The sequence below is a fragment of the Chiloscyllium plagiosum genome, unplaced genomic scaffold (genome assembly GCF_037043375.1).
Source record: "Chiloscyllium plagiosum isolate Xiang-an unplaced genomic scaffold, Cpla_swu_hap1 HiC_scaffold_27, whole genome shotgun sequence".
NCBI classification, from domain to species: domain Eukaryota; kingdom Metazoa; phylum Chordata; class Chondrichthyes; order Orectolobiformes; family Hemiscylliidae; genus Chiloscyllium; species Chiloscyllium plagiosum.
In genome coordinates this window covers 84,605,729-84,622,966 of record NW_028270165.1, presented here as the reverse complement: position 1 = coordinate 84,622,966, position 17,238 = coordinate 84,605,729, and the positions used below count along the sequence as shown (strand labels likewise).

Genomic DNA, 17,238 nt, shown 5'->3' with positions numbered 1-17,238 from the left:
CTCCTTGGAAGCTGCCACATCTTTTGACTCTGATCTTCAACACCTGCAGTCCTCACTTTCCCCGCATCCCAATATATCACCATTTAAACAATGCACTTCCTTTCTGCTGTTTTTCCCCCCACAGCAAAGGCTATAACTTCACACTGTGGGACTGTTTTTGCCATTGAGACACAGACCTGGATCAACATTTCCTGAGTCTGCTCCTCCCTGGATTCACTGTCTTTACATTCAGTTGCCGCGAGTCAACAATCGAAACCCACAATGAAATAAAGAAATGGAAAAGAGAGTGCCGTACTCACAATGTTAAACATGGAAGGAAGTTGTAGTCTGGAGTGAAGCTCAATCTTCTTTCAGAGAGAGAGGTGCAGCAGCTTCAGAAGCTCATGGGACAACTTCGGCATTCAGACAATAGTGGATGTTCTCATTGGCAGGAGGACTACCCTACTTCCGGTCCTCCAAGGCTCCCCATTAGCTTCTAAAGAAGATCGCGCCCCGTTGCAGCGGACAGCTAGGAGCATGCGCCGTTCTTGCTGACACCGAGGAGCATGCGCTGTACACTCTGTGGCAATGCTGCGATTACTGACAAATTTAAGTGTCCAAATGCCAATAGGAGAAAAAGAAACGGTAGAGTCAATATTTATTTATTTATGACTCGACATAACCAAACATGCTCCTCATTATTTTTGCTACTCACCTTGCCGACACCCCTCATGATTTTACAAATCTCAATAAGGTCACCCCTCAACCTCCTCCACTCCAGTGAATAAAGTCTCAGCCTCTCCTTATAACTCAAACCCTTCAGTCCTGACAACATCCTGGTACATCTTTACCGAACCTTCTCTAATAGTATTCTTCCTCTAACAGGGCGACCAGAACTGTACTCAATGTTCTAAAAATGGCCTCACCAACATCCTGTATAATTTCAAAATGATGTCCCAACTCCAATATTCAACGGTGTGGGCAGCACGGTGGCACAGTGGTTAGCACTGCTGCCTTACAGCGCCAGAGACCTGGGTTCAATTCCCACCTCAGGCGACTGACTGTGTGGAGTTTGCACGTTCTCCCCGTGTTTGCGTTGGTTTCCTCCGGGTGCTCCGGTTTCCTCCCACAGTCACAAAGATGTGCAGGTCAGGTGAATTGGCTATGCTAAATTGCCCGTAGTGTTAGGTAAGGGGTAAATGTAGGGGTATGGGTGGGTTGCGCTTCGGCAGGGTGGTGTGGACTTGTTGGGCCGAAGGGCCTATTTCCACATTGTAAGTAATCTAATCTAATGAAGGTGTGAACAATGAAGGCAAGTGGGCTAATCAACTCTTAACCACTCTGTCTACCAGTGATGCAACTTTCAAAGAACTATGTACCTGAACCATGCCCCCATGTCTCTGTTCTTCAACATAACCCAGGGCCCCGCCAGTAACTGCTACAAGTCCTCCCTTTTTTATAAAGCAAAGTGCAATTCCTCACTTTTATCTATACCTCTCTCGTGTACACGCTCTCTCTCGGACACAGACACACACCACCCAACACGCTCACAGGCTTATACTCCATCACACTCATACATTACCAGTTTTTGTTTTAAAGCTGCTAATTTCTGAGGGGGATCCAAGATGGCGGCGACCCAGCAAGTCTGAGTCTACAGTGCTTCTCCCAAGACTTGGGTAAAGAGGGTCACCCACCCCCACCACACTCACCAAATCATTTATAATAGTTGTTTAATTTAAGTAGTTGTTTAATATTAAACTTAAACAATCTAATCTTTAGTTAAAATGACTAAAGGGAAGGGAGCCTGCAGCTCTCAACAAGCAGGATCCCGACCCCCTCCCCAACCCTCTCCAGCTGCAGCAGAGGCGTCCACAGCCGCCCCGGGGGACTTACCTACAGGGGCAAGCCTTGTGGAGATGATCTCCAAGCTGGACGTGAAGATCGACGCGTTTATCGAGGAGTCCCGAAGTCGATGGGACTCGCTCTCGGCCGCGCTGCAGAAGCACGACCGAGACATTAAAGAAATCGAGCGCCGAGTCGGAGGGGCGGAGTTAAAGGCCGCGACCTCCGAAACTGCAGCACAATCGGCCGTGGATCAGGTCCGGACTCTCGAACAGCGAGTCCAGACCTTAGAGAATCACATTGACGACCTCGATAATCGAGGTCGTCGAAAAAATATTCGTTTGCTGGGCCTTTCGAACGGGAAGAGGAAGGCCAGCTTACAGTATTCCTGGAGCAGTGGCTGCCACAGCTTTTAAATCTGGAAGCTGGATCAGGCCAGATAAGGGTGGAATGGGCCTACCGGGTCGTAATACGCGGGCCCGGCTCGAACCAGCGTCCCCGCCTGATCCTGTTTCAGCTGCAGAGCTACAAGGAGAGGCAGATACTTCTAGAAGCCTCTAGAAATCTCTGAAAAGACCCCCAAGCTATGATCTATAAAGGATCCAAGATCATGTTATTCCAAGACTTTTCCCCGGCTCTGGTTCGAAAGAGGAAGGCATTCGACAAGGCGAAGAAGCGTTTAAGGGACTTAAATATTCAGTACTCCTTATGCTACCCAGCGACGTTACATTTAACCATAAAAGATCCGTATATAACTTTGGATCACCAGAAAAGGCTAAAGAATTCTTAGACTCTCTTAGATAAACTGTAAGACATAATGGATGTTGGTTTGCCTTTCCCCCCGGCTTTGGTTTGTATCCCTCTTTTTTTTTTCTTTCTCTTACTTTACTGTTTAATATTATCATGGGGGGTGGGGAGAGGGATTTGATTTTCTCCCCCCCCTTGGAGTTGTTTTCTTTTATTATTTTATGTATATATAATTTTGTGTATTTGTATATATATAAATATAAGCTGGGAGGTTTGGTTGGTTTTAGCGGGGGGAGGTGGTTACCTTATTCAATTTTACCTCTGTCTCTAGGAGCAGGGATGTTTTCCCTTGTTATTTTATATTATTATATTTAATTATTATTTGTTGAGGTGGTAATTTTATAGTTATATGTTTATATATGGTATTAACATTACCAAATATATCCAGGTGTTGGTGTGGGTGGGGGTAGGGTGCTCACTGTTAACTCTAGCTTTGTATTATATTTGAATTCTCATTTTATTGAGGAGCGCCTGGGTCAAGGGTGGGGCATTGGTTGAGAGAGGATATGATGGATTTTTGGAGAGGAAGTGACACCCCCTGGGAACAAGGGGGAAAATCTCCACTTAGATACGTTTTATATTTTTTTTTATTTAGAAATAGTTTTTTATTGTATTGTTGTGGGTGTATTAGAGAGGCTTTATTGTTGTAAATTTTATACGCTCTACGCTCGGGATGTTCTGGATAGGGTTCCCCCTCCCGAGGGATCTCGGATTGGCCCAGATGATTATGGTTGATCAGTCGGTTAAGTGGTGCACCTGGAATGTCAAGGGGAGTAATTTGCCAGTCAAACGGAAGAAAATATTATCAAATCTTAAGAAGGAAAGAGTTGATATAGCTCTCCTACAGGAGACACACCTATCGGATAAAGAACACTTGAAATTGCGACAGGGTGAATTTGATCAGGCCTTTTTTTCTTCTTTTAGCTCAAAAAGCAGGGGAGTTGTTATTCTTGTCCGAAAGAATTTCCCTTTCAAAATCCTAAAGCAGATAAAAGACGAATCTGGACGATATATTTTGATTAAAGTCCTCATAAATGGAGAGGAATATGGGATTTTAAATTTGTACTGCCCTCCGGCACACCCCTTTAAATTTATAACGGAAGCCTTTTCAAAATTGATGGCTCTAAGTGCCCGTCATATAATTATAGGGGGAGACTTTAATTGTATTATGGATCTGGAAATAGATAGGATTCCCAAGAGTACTGTAGGAATATCTCCCAGATCGAGACAATTGATGGATCTGAACAAAGAATTAGGATTAGTAGATGTATGGAGATGTCTTCATCCACAGGGCAGAGATTTTTCTTTTTACTCCAATCCACATAAATGTCGTACCAGAATTGATATGTTTTTCGCCCCCTCGATTTTTAAAAATTCCATATCATCCTGTAAAGTAGGTAGTATAGCAATTTCCGATCACGCTGCTGTATGTATGGAAACTAAGGCGAGGAACAATGGGACATCCCCTCGGCATTGGCGTATGGACCCCTTCCTAATGAAAGATAGTAAATTTGTAAAGTACTTCTCTCAAGAATTTAAAACTTTTTTTAGATATTAATTCAGGTATAGCTAGCAACCCATCAATGATGTGGGAGACCATCAAAGTTTACACGCGAGGTTTGATCATCTCCTATTCAGCGACCCAGAAGAAATTGAAGGGAGAACAACAGTGTCTGCTTGAAGCTCACTTAAAAGCAGCTGAAACAGCATACACTGATAGTCCTTCTATTATTAAATTGCAAAGGATTACGGCTCTTAGGACAGCTCTAAACACTACGCTTACTCAAACGGCTAAGAGGGAAATATTATTTGCAAAACAAAGGTTATATGAATATGGCGACAAACCAGGTAGATACTTAGCATTTCTTGCAAAGAAAATAAAAGGCCCCTCAGACTATTACGTCTATCAAGGAAAGTACGGGTATTTTAACTCATGATCATAAAAAGATTAATGCGATCTTTAGAGAATTTTATTCTGAGTTATATAAATCGCAGGATTGTGAAGATAGGACGAGGAGGATGCAGTCATTTTTAAAAAATTTGACCTTTCCAGGCCTAACTCCGAAACAAGTATCGGTCCTAAATGCTCCTCTTACAGTCCAAGAAATACTTGATGCAATTAGGCAACTTCAGAGTGGTAAGGCACCGGGCCCAGATGGTTTTCAAGCTGAATTCTATAAAGAATTTACAGAAATATTGGCTGGTCCACTTATGGACATGTATAACTACGCATATAATCAGGGCTGTCTCCCGCCTTCGCTGAAAGAGGCAAATATCTCTCCTATCCTTAAAAAAGGAAAGGATCCAGAAGATTGTACATCATATAGACCAATATCCTTGCTAAATGTAGATTTTAAAATCCTTTCTAAAACGTTAGCACTGAGACTAGAAAGGGTACTGCCACATATTATAAAGGAGGATCAGACAGGGGTTTATTAAGGGCCATAGATCATCCAATAATATTAGAAGGGTTTTGAATATGATTCAAGCCTGTCATCAGGGAAAGATACCAGGAGTAGTAGTTTCATTAGATGCGGAAAAGGCATTTGATAGGGTTGAATGGTCATATTTGTTTTACACATTGGAAAGGTTTGGCGTTGGTCAGGTGTTTACCAAATGGGTCTCAACATTGTATAGTGATCCCAAAGCAGTTTTGGTTACCAATGGATTAGGTTCGGATAGCTTCAGTGTGGGTAGGGGCTGCCGTCAGGGATGTCCCCTCTCGCCATTGTTATTTACACTAATAATTGAACCACTAGCAGAAGCTATACGAGCTGATCCTAATATAACGGCCCCGAGGATTGGTACAGGTAAACATAAAATTACCCTTTATGCAGATGATGTTCTTCTATTCCTCAGTAACCCTCTGATGTCCATACCTCGCCTAATCCAAGTTATCAATACATTTAGTGCATTCTCAGGCTATAAAATTAATTTTTCAAAATCGGAGGCTATGCCAATGGGTGGCCTTGCTATGACACCCCACTTAGTGGACAGATCCCTTTTTCCCTTTCGTTGGTCCCTGGAGGGCTTCTTATATTTAGGCATTTTTGTTACTCCAGTATTTGGTCAGTTGTATAAGGCTAATTTTGTGCATTTACTGGAAAGGATAAGGCAGGACCTCCAGCGATGGGGAGACCTTCCAATTTCCTGGTTGGGTAGAATAGCACTAATCAAAATGAATGTCCTGCCCCGTCTCCTATATCCTATGAGAATGCTTCCGGTGATGCTGCCGAGGACGGCTCTATGTAAATTATATGGCTGGCTGGAATCATAGATGGCCCCTCATTAAGCTGAAGAAGCTATAGCTTCCACAGACAAGGGGAGGATTGGACTTCCCAGACTTTAGGAAATATCAGTTAAGTTCCCTATTAAGTTACATAGCTGATTGGGTCTTGTCTGATCCACAATCAATCTGGTTGGACATCGAGGCCTCTCAAGTAAAATACCCACTTATTAACCTTTTATTTTCAGACAAGAGGAAAATCATTACAGATCACTGTAAAAATACCTATAATACTAAACACAATTAAGGCTTGGAATATAATGCGGCAAAATGAGGGCAACTCACATAAAACATCCCCCTATGCACCAATAGTGGGAGCGTGGGGATTCCAACCGGGGTTTACAGATGCCACTTTTAAACTCTGGAGACCCAGGGGTATCTCATGTTTAGGGGAACTATTTAAAGATGGGGTCCTGATGTCTTTTGAACAACTGCGTCAGAAATTCGGATTACCTAATGGAGACCTCTTTCGATACTTTCAAATTCGAGATTATATACAGAAGAAGACTACGTTATTAGATAGTCTTTATAAATCAGATAGAGAATGTAGTGTCCTTCGACCAGTGGGGGTATCTTCCATCAGTACTATTTATCATTTACTACATGGTGAAGTATCGGGAGATATGGATAATCTGCTTAAAACATGGGATCAGGATTTGGGACTAGAAATCTCTATAGAAACATGGAATGATATTTGGGAAAATGCTAGAAGAATTACTATTTGTAACAGAACCCAGGCTATCCAGCTGAAGATACTTCATAGGGCCCATATAGCACCGGTTCGACTGGCAAAATTTAAGGCAGGAGCATCTCCAATGTGTCCTAAATGCAAAATAGAGGTGGGCACTCTTATACATTGCCTATGGACCTGTCATAAGATCCGTAGATATTGGACTAAAGTAGCAAGTACCCTGACAGAAATTTTAGGAAAGGAAATTAAAGTGGACCCTGTATCTCTCCTTTTGGGCTTTTCGAACTTTCCCTCCCTGGACATGTACTGGAAGAGACTATTTTCTATTCTCTCTTTCTGTGCAAGGAGAAATATTTTGGTGAACTGGGTGGCTGAGGGCCCCCCCTGGACTTTCAAATTGGCACAGATTAATTATGGAATGTATTCCCCTTGACTTCCTCACAAATATGGTGCACCGAAAGACCGAATTATTTTATAAAATATGGCAGCCCTTCTTGAGTTACATAAATACAGATATTTCAGCTTTCCTAACAAGGGCTTTTATTTAATTGAGATTACAAACCTGGCTGGTCTGGGGCCCCTCAGGAGAGGAATCCCGCACGAATACGGGTTTTATTACATCTGATGTTAACACATTGAGCATGTAAGAGACTTAAATATACACTCTGGTTAGTTGTAGGTTAGATTAGTAGACAGTTGAGTTTTGTTTCTTTTTCTTTTTCGGGTTTTTTTTCTTTTCTTTCTTGTTAAATTTTGGCTATTGTATATTTGAGTTAATTGTATATCAATGTTTATATCTGAGAGTTTTGTTTATTTTTGTAAACTTGTAAAAGTGTTAAATTTCTAATAAAAATATCTATAAAAAAAAGCTGCTCATTTCTTTCCGCCTCCTGCACTAAGTTTAGAACATAGAACAATACAACGCAGAACAGGCCCTTCGGCCCTTGATGTTGCGCCGACCTGTGAACTATTCTCAGCTCATTCCCTGACACTATCCCAACATCAACCATGCGCTTATCTAAGGATTGTTTAAATCTCCCTACTGTGGCTGAGTTGACTACCTTAGCAGGTATGGCATTCCACACCCTTACCACTCTCTGCATAAAGAACTTGCCTCTGACACCTGTCTTTAATCTATCACCCCTCAATTTGTAGTTATGCCCCCTAATACAAGCTGACTTCACCATCCTAGGAAAAATTATTTCACTGTCTACCCTATCTAATCCTCTGATCATCTTATATGCCTTTATCAAATCCCCCCTTAGCCGCCTTCTTTCCAATGAGAACAGACCCAAGTCTCTCAGCCTTTCCTCATAAGACCCTCCCTCCAGACCAGGCAACATCCTGATAAATCTCTTCTGTTCCTTTTCCAATGCTTCCCACATCCTTCCTGAAATATGGGGACCAGAACTATACACAATATTCCAAGTGTGGCTGCACCAGCATTTTGTATAGTTGCAGCATGATATTGCGGTTCCTGAACTCAAACCCTCTACGAATGAAACCTAACACACCGTATGCCTTCTCAACAGCATTATCCACCTGCGTGGCAACTTTCAGGGTTCTATGCACATGGACTCCAAGATCACTGCCTTCCTGTTATTCTTCCTAAAGTGAATCACCTTACATTTAGCTGCATTGAACTCCATTTGCCACCCCTCAGCCCAATTCTGCAGTTTATCCAAGTCCCCCTGCAACCTATAACATTCTTCCAAACTGTCCACTACTCCACCGACTTTAGTGTCGTCTGCAAATTTACTAATCCATCCAACTATGCCTGTGTCTAAGTCATTTAAAAAATGACAAACCGCAGTAGTCCGAAAATTGATCCTTGTGGCACACCACTAGTAACCGGACTCCAGGCTGAATATTTTCCATAAACCACCACTCACTGCCTTCTTTCAGAAAGCTAGTTTGTAATCCAAACTGCTAAATCACCCTCAATCCCATGCCTCTGCATTTTCTCCAATAGCCTACCATGTGGAACTTTATCAAAGGCTTTACTGAGGTCCATGTACACCACGTCAACTGCCCTACCCTCATCTACATGCTTGGTCACCTTCTCAAAAAACTCAATGAGGTTTATGAGACACGATCTGCCCTTGATGAAACAGTGTTGACTATCTGAAATCAAATTGTTGCTTGCTAGATGATTATAAATCCTTTCTAATATTCCTTTCCAAAAGCTTTCCTTCAACAGAAGTAAGGCTCACTGGTCGATAACTACCTGGGTCATCTCTGCTGCCCATCTTGAACAAGGGCACATCATTTGCAATCCTCCACTCTGGTACTAAATCTGTAGACAATGACAACTCAAATATCAAAGCCAAAGGCTCTGCTCTCTCCTCCCTAGCTTTCCAGAGAATCCTTGGATAAATCCAATCCGGCCCAGGGCACTTGTCTACTTTCACTCCTTTTCTAGAATTGATAACACCTGTGTGCAACTAACTTCGATTCTTTCGAGTCTAATATCTCGTACCTCATTCTTCTCCTCTACAATATTCTCCTTTTCCTGAGTGAAGACCGATGATAGATATTCATTAACACCTCTCCAATCTCCACAGGGCCCACTCTCAACTTCCCACTTCTGTCTTTGATTGGCCCTATTCCTACCCTAATCATCCTTTTATTCCTCACATACCTATAGAAAGCTTTAGGGTTCTCCTTTATGTGTTAAAGACTGCTCATGTCCTCTCTTTGCTCTTAACTCTCTCTTTAAATCCTTCCTAGCTGATCTGTAACTCTCCATCGCCTCATCTGAACCATCTTGCCTCATCAACACATAAGCCTCCTTCTTCTTTGTAACAAGAGATGCAATTTCTGTTGTAAACCACGGTTCCCTTACCTTATCACTTCCTGCCTGACAGGGACATACCTATCAAGGACACACAATAACTTTTCCTTAAACCAGCTCCACATTTCAATTGTCCCCATCCCCTGCATTTTGCTACCCTATTCTATGCATCCTAAGTCTTGCCTAATTGCATTATAATTGCCCTTGCCCCATCGATAACTCTTGACCTGTAGCATGTTCCTATCCCTTTAAATTGCTATATGAAACCTAACTGAATTATGGTCACTCTCTCCAAAGTGCTCACCTTCCACTAAACCAAACATCTGGCCTGGTTCATTACCAAGCACCAGATCCAGTGTGACCTCCCTTCTTGTCGACCCTTCGACATACTGTATCAGAAAGCCCTCCTGCACACACTGGACAAAAACTGATCCATACGACGTCCTAGAGTGAAAGCATTTCCAGTCAATGTTGGGGAAGTTAAAGTCCCCCATAATGACCACCCTGTTCCTTTCACTCCTACCCAGAGTAATTTTACTAATCCTCTCTTCCACCTCCCTGGAACTCTGCGGAGGCCTATAAAAAAAAACTCCAAGCAGTGTGACCTCTCCTCACCTGTTTCTAACCTCAGCCCACATTACCTGAGTAGACGAGTCCTCATCAAAAGTTCTGTCAGCCACCGTTATACTATCCTTGACTAACAAGGCCACGCCTCTCCCTCTTTTACCACCTTGCCTGTTCTTAATGAAAGATCAAAACCCTGGAACCTGCAACATCCATTCCTCACCCTGCTCTATCCATGTCTCCAAAATGGCCACAGCATCCAAGTCCCAGGTACCCAGCCGTGCTGCAAGCTCACCTACCTTATTGCGGATACTTTGGTGTTGAAGTAGACACACTTCAAACCACTTCGCTGTCTGCCAGCACATTCCTGTGACCCTGAAATCTGTCCTTGTCCTTCATACTCTCATCCTCCTGTGCACTGCAGCTACACCCCCTATTCCCATCCCCCTGCTGAGCTAGTTTAAACCCACTCGAATAGCTCCAGCAAATTTCCCACCCAGGATATTAGTACCCCTCTGGTTCAAGTGAAGACTGTCCTGTTTGTACAAGTCCCACCTTACCCAGAATGAGCCCCAATTATCCAAAAGCCTGAAACCCTCCCTCCTGCACCATCCTTGCAGCCACGTGTTCAGCTGATGTCTCTCCCTATTCCTTGCTATCACGTGGCACGGGTAACAAACCAGAGATAACCACTCTGTTTGTTCTAGCCCTCAACTTCCACCCTAGCTCCCTGAAATCCTGCCTTATATCCCTATCCCTTTTTTTTGTGGTTAGCACTGCTGCCTCACAGCGCCAGAGCCCTGGGTTCAATTCCCCACCCACGTCTGCGTGGGTATCCTCCCACAGTCCAAAGACGTGCGGGTTAGGGTGAATTGGCCAAGCTAAATTGCCCCATAGTGTTATGTGACGGGGAATGCGGAAGATGGACCATCAGGTTCTGAAGCTGCTGCTACTCCTCCTCTGCAAATACAGATAGAGCTTCACCTCAGACTGCAACTTCCTTTTTTTCATTCTGGGGTTAAATTGTTGACTTGCAGCAACTGAAAAGAAAGCGAATGAATCCAGGGAGGGGACAGAGTCGGGAAACGTTGGTCCAGGTCTGTGTCTCAATTGGCAAACACACGGCAAATGCAGTTCCACAGTGTGAAGTTTAGATTACATTACATTACAGTGTGGAAACAAGCCCTTCGGCCCAACAAGTCCACACCACCCCGCCGAAGCGCAACCCACCCATACCCATACATTTACCCCTTACCTAACACTACAGTCAATTTAGCATGGCCAATTCACCTGACCTGCACATCTTTGGACTGTGGGAGGAAACCAACGCAGACACGGGGAGAACGTGCAAACTCCACATACTCAGTCGCCTGAGGCGGGAACTGAACCCGGGCGATTCAATTCCCGGTTATAGCCTCGGTTATGACAAAATAACTGCTGAAAGGAGGTGCGTTGTTTAAATGGTGACATATTGGGATGTGAAGAAAGTCAGGACTGCAGATCCTGGAGATGAGAGTCAAAAAGTGTGGCACTGGAAAAGCACAGGAGGTCAGACAGCATCCGAGGAGCAGGAGAATCGACGTTTCAGGCACGAGCCCTTCCTCAGGAATGATGTATGGATGTAAAAAGTGGCATCAGCATCCTTCCACACCAGTCACTGCCAGTTGTCAGACGGATGCAGCAAGCAATCAGCAAGGCAAGAGGTATATTAGCAAGAGGAATTGATTTCAGAAGTAGGGATGTCTTCCTGCAGTTAGGGGGTCATTGAATATATTCAAGGCTGAGTTCATCTGATTTTAGAACAACCATGAAGTGGATGTTTATGGGGGAAGGCAAGTAAAATGGTTTTAAGACCAGTACAGAACAGTTACAGAACAGCACAGAACAGACCCTTCAGTCCAACTAGCTCTGATCTCCAGCATCTGCAGTCCTCACTTTCTCCCCTAATTCAGTCTTCCCCTCTGGGAAAATAATTCTTCCTATCCACCCCTGTCTACACCCCTCATGGTTTTTCGGCCTCAATCAGTCACTCCTCGGCTCATCAGTCGATCCCATAAATTCTAATTTATAGTGAACTCTTTCCTCTTTTATTCCCTGGAAGCTGAAAATCTCCATCCCACACTCACTCCCTCCATTTTCACTTTGGTTATAGCGGAAGAATGTAACTGAGAAACTTATCAGCCATGATTGAATGGAATGAGCAGACCTGGTGGCCTAATTTCTGCTCCTATGTCTTGTGGTCTCTTGCTGTCCTGGACACCGAGAGAGAGAATTGGGACCAGCATTGAACCGATCATGACTGGATATGGATCTACCTCCATCTACGTGGATGGGTGTTTTAAAAAATTCTCAAGGTCAGGTTCGTAGGAGAGTAGTCTGACACAGAACAAACGACCAAGAGGCGAGTCTGCTAGAATATGCTTCAGCTTTTTATTCCCCGCAGCGTCGCCACAACCAGGTACAACGGGTCTGGCTTATACTCACTCTACATGTTACCGGAACTGGAAGCCGTCAGTTCTCGTAGAGCGGTTGCCAACAACCCACGCTCGGCGGTTAAACGTAACCCCGGAGCAGACTCCCCGAACTGGAGACTTTTCCAGCTGATATACTCTTTTCCAGATATAAACATTCATGTGAACAGCAGAGCAAGGCTAAAAAACACATTCCATTCTGGTTACATACAGATAAGAAGATTCACACGGGACTAAGCAACACCTCCATTCCGGTTAGATTCACACATGTATTGGGACATAAGTTTTAACCGTTTCACCACATTCCACTGCTTGGAATTTTACACCACAATGGGCTGGGACTTTTTCACTGGCGCATAGGAGGAGGAGATGTGACCTTATCAAGGTTTATAAAATCATGAGGGGAGAGATGAGGTGAACGACAGGTGTCCTTCCCCTAGGCTGGGGGTTTCAAGATTAGGGAGCAAATTTTGAGGGTAACAAGAGAAAGATATTTTAAAAAGACTTGAAGGGCACAATTGTTTTTATACAGAGTAGTTCACATGCGGACTAAATGTCCAGAGGAAGTGGTGGATGCAGGTACAGTAACGACGTTTAAAAGACATTTGGATAAGTTCATGAATAGGAAAGGTTTGGAGGGATATGGGCCAAACACTGGCAGGTGGGACTGGTTTAGTTTGAGAACATAGTCAGCATGGACTAGTTGGACTGAAGGGTCTGTTTCTGTGCTGCATGGCTCTGTAACTCGGTCCTATACTAGTCTTAAAACCATTTTCTTGCCTTCCCCATGAACATTCACATAAAAGTCAGATGAACTCAGCCTTGAATATATTCAATGACCCCCTAACTGCAGGAATACATTCCCACTTCTGAACTCAATTCCTCTTGCTAATACACCACTTGCCTTGCTCATTGCCTGCTGCACCTGTCTGACAACTGGCACAGAAGGACACTGATGCCCCTCTGAACATCCACGCATCATTCCTGATGAAGGGCTCGTGCCCAAAACTTCGACTGTCCTACTGCTCGGATGCTGCTTGACCTGCTGTGCTTTGCCAATTGCGGTCTTCTCTACATCGGGGAAAGCGAGCGTAAACTTGGGGAACGGTTTGCTGAGCATCCCAGCTGGGTCCACAGAGGCTGAGCGGACTTCCCATTTTAATGCCCCTTCCCACTCCCCTTCTGACATGACTATCTTTGGCTTCCTCCATTACCACAACAAACCAAACCACAAATTGGAGGAACAAAACCTCATCTTTAGATTTTAGATTAGATTTTAGATTACTTACAGTGTGGAAACAGGCCCTTCGGCCCAACAAGTCCACACCGCCACGCCGAAGCGCAACCCACCCATACCCCTACATTTACCCCTTACCTAACACTACGGGCAATTTAGCATGGCCAGTTCACCTTACCTGCACATCTTTGGACTGTGGGAGGAAACCGGAGCACCCGGAGGAAACCCACGCAGACACGGGGAGAACGTGCAAACTCCACACAGTTAGTCGCCTGAGGTGGGAATTGAACCCGGGTCTCTGGCGCTGAGAGGCAGCAGTGCTAACCACTGTGCCACCCACAGATCTTCTGTCTGAGCAGTCAATAGCCCGGAGGACTCAACACTGAGTTCTCCAGACCCACAGCAGTGTGGTTGAGGGCAAACAGCACAAGGATTAAACACACAGTGAGGGGGAAACAGCACATATGCTTAGTGCACCATATGCTTTACTAACCATTCTCAACAGGTCCTGCCCTCTGAATGACTGAGGAACATATACATGCTGGTGCATAGTATCCTTCACTAGTATTTACACACTACCCTCAGCAATTGCACAAGTAACAGCAAAGAGCAAACAGCACAAGGATTAAACACACAGTGAGGGGGAAACAGCACAAGCGCCAGTAAAAGCAGATGGAAAGTGAGTGTAAAATGTCACTATGACAGGACAGGCCCCACATTCCTTCCCCTCCGTTCCCCCCCCAACCTGCCTCACCTTTCACCTCCCGGGCCCAGTACCTTCCAGATGGCCCCATAGTTGACACAGGGGCCGCCCCACGACCAGTAGAACTCCACCACCCAGGCGGCCGACGAGTTCCCAAGCAGGCCCTTAACCCCATCCGCCTCCAGAATGCTCACCGGCTCCTGCCTGCTGTACAGCCGGCCGGTGTGGCCGTGACACAGCAGCTGCGCCAGGAAGGCGGCGGTGCCCAGTGACGGGTGTCTGCCCCGGGCCGCACGGCGCCATTTTCCTAACGGCCGCCCTCCCGCCGCTTCCCCGCTCGAGCGCCTTCTCCTCCCAACCGCCTTCGCCCCCGCGTGACGTCTGCACGGGGGGATGGGCGGGGCCGGGGAGCCTCACCGTCACCAAGCAACAGCCACCTCGCGCTACAACTGCTCATTCACAAAAACAAACTCTCCTGTCTCGCTCTGCAGCTGCAGGGGGGACACTGCCACGTTTCCAGGAGCCCTGTCTACATTGGGAAAGCTCACGGCTCAATTTAAACAGAGATTCCGACATCTAACGGAACGGCGTCATATCTAAAGGGGGAAATCTGAATTTTAAAGGACATGGACATTTTAACGGGCTACTTCTGCAAATAAAGAGGTTTAAATGGACAAGATTACATTTCAAAGGGATGTGGGCACATTCAAAGAGATATCTTCATATGTAAAGTCACGCAGTTATATCTAAATGAATCTACATTTCGAAGAGACGTTGCACTATTTATAAGTAGAGACAATCGGTGTGAATTCTGTCTGTGTCCCAATGTTGAGTCAGACTGACATTTTTCTTAGAAAAGCTCTGCATTTAAATTACATTCTTGAGAAGGTAATTTATAGATTCGGGTGTAGGTTAGGGAGGATTGGCCGTGCTAAGTTACCCATAGTGACCAGGGATGTACAGGTTAGGGTGGCTTGGCCATGGAAATATGGAGTAAGGGGTTGGATATGGCTGGGATACTGTTCAGAGGGCCAGAGAGGAATAGATGGGCTGAATGGCCCGCATCCACATTGTTGGGATTGTATGACCCTCCCCATAAAGGAGCATTTTATCTACATCTATCCTGTCAAGCCCCTTTCAGAATTCTACTGGTTTCAATAAAGGTATACAGCACAGAAACAGACCCTTCGGTCCATGCCGACCAGGATTCCAAATTAAACCAGTCCCACTTGCCTGCATTTGGCCCATATCCCTCTAAACCTTTGTATTCATGTACCCATCCAAATGCTGTTTAAACGTTGTAAATGTACCGGTAACTACCACATCGTCAGTAAGTTCATTTCACATACAAAGCCACCCTCTTTCAAAATGTTGCCCCTCCAGTTCCTTTTAAGTCTCTCTCCTCACCTTAAGTAATATGCCATCTTCCTGACTTCTCCGCCCCCACCCCAGTCTGACCTATCACCCTCACCTTGACCTCTTTCCACCTATCACATTTCCGACAACCCTCCCCCAAGTCCCTCCTCCCTACCTTTTATCTTAGCCTGCTGGACAAACTTTCCTCATTCCTGAAGAAGGGCTTATGCCCGAAACATCGATTCTCCTGTTCCCTGCATGCTGCCTGACCTGCTGCGCCTTTCCAGCAACACATTTTCAGTTCAGTTAAGTAATATGCCCCCAAGTTTTGAGTTCGCCGACGCTAAGCAAGAGCCCTCTGCTATTCAGCTTACCTCCACTCCTCATTTTATCAATCGCAATGATGTCACCCCCTCACCTCCAGTGAATAAAGTCCCAGCCTCTCCTTATAACTCAAACCCCCCAGTCCTGGCAACTTCCTGGTAAATCTTTACCGAACTCTCTGTGATAAGAATACTTCCGATTACAGGGCCATCAGAACTGTACTCAGTACTCTGAAAGTGGCCTCACCAACATCCTATACAACCTCAACATGATGTCCCAACTCCTGTACTCAATGGGGTGAACAATGAATGCTATGCTGCTAAATACCTTCTTAACCGCCCTGTCTACCTGTGATGCAACTTCCAAAGAACTATGTACCTGAACACCACTCCCCCATGTCTGTCTGTTCTATAACATGACCCAGGACCCTCCCATTATCTGTACAAGTCCTGCCCTTTCTTGTTTTCGCAAAATGCAACCTCTTGCTTGTATTAATACCTCTCTCACACATGCTCCCCCTCAGACAGACAGACACACACACACACACACACACACACACACACACACACACACATATACCCCCCAATACTCTCTCAGGCTTATACTCCATCACACTCACACTTTACCAAGCATGTACACACTCTCACGCACAAACTCACATGCACCCACACACAATTCTATGGGGTGAATTTGTATTGGCAGAATTATATTTGCAGATGTATTCAATTTTGCTGAAAAAGCACACAATTTCCAGGCAGTCAATCCATGTAATATTTTACGAAATTGGAAATAGAACCAGTCTGACTCATGATTGGAATACTGTCAGACTCAATTCTCAGGAAGAAAGTGAGGACTGCAGATGCTGGAGATCAGAGCTGAAAAGGTGTTGCTGGAAAAGCGCAGCAGGTCAGGCAGCATCTAAAGAGCAGGAGAATCGACATTTTGGGCATGAGCCCTTCTTCAGCCCTTTCCTGAAGAAGAGCTCATGCCCAAAACATCGATTCTCCTGCTCCTTGGATGCTGCCTGACCTGCTGTGCTTTTCCAGCAACACATTTTCAGACTCAATTCTCACACCTTTAAATGCATTGTCTGAGCTCAGATGTCATCTTTTTTATAAAACCTTAAGTCATCTCAAGAATGTGACTTAAAAGATGTTCTGACAGTTACACATTAATGAACCAAT

General features: G+C 44.8%; 1 protein-coding gene across 3 annotated transcripts in view; it reads right to left on the bottom strand.

Annotated features, from left to right (window-relative positions):
- Positions 1-14,695, bottom strand: part of LOC148144804 (uncharacterized) — a 58,147-nt gene extending 43,452 nt beyond the window's left edge. For 2 of the 3 annotated variants that reach the window (XR_015751610.1, XM_087975120.1), the window contains exons 1-2: positions 14,426-14,560; positions 300-579 (exon numbers count right to left, since the gene is read on the bottom strand). The gene's annotated coding sequence lies outside the window, so the exon portion shown is untranslated. The other variant, XR_015751611.1, reaches the window with a different exon arrangement.
- Between the last annotated feature and the right edge of the window lie 2,543 nt (positions 14,696-17,238).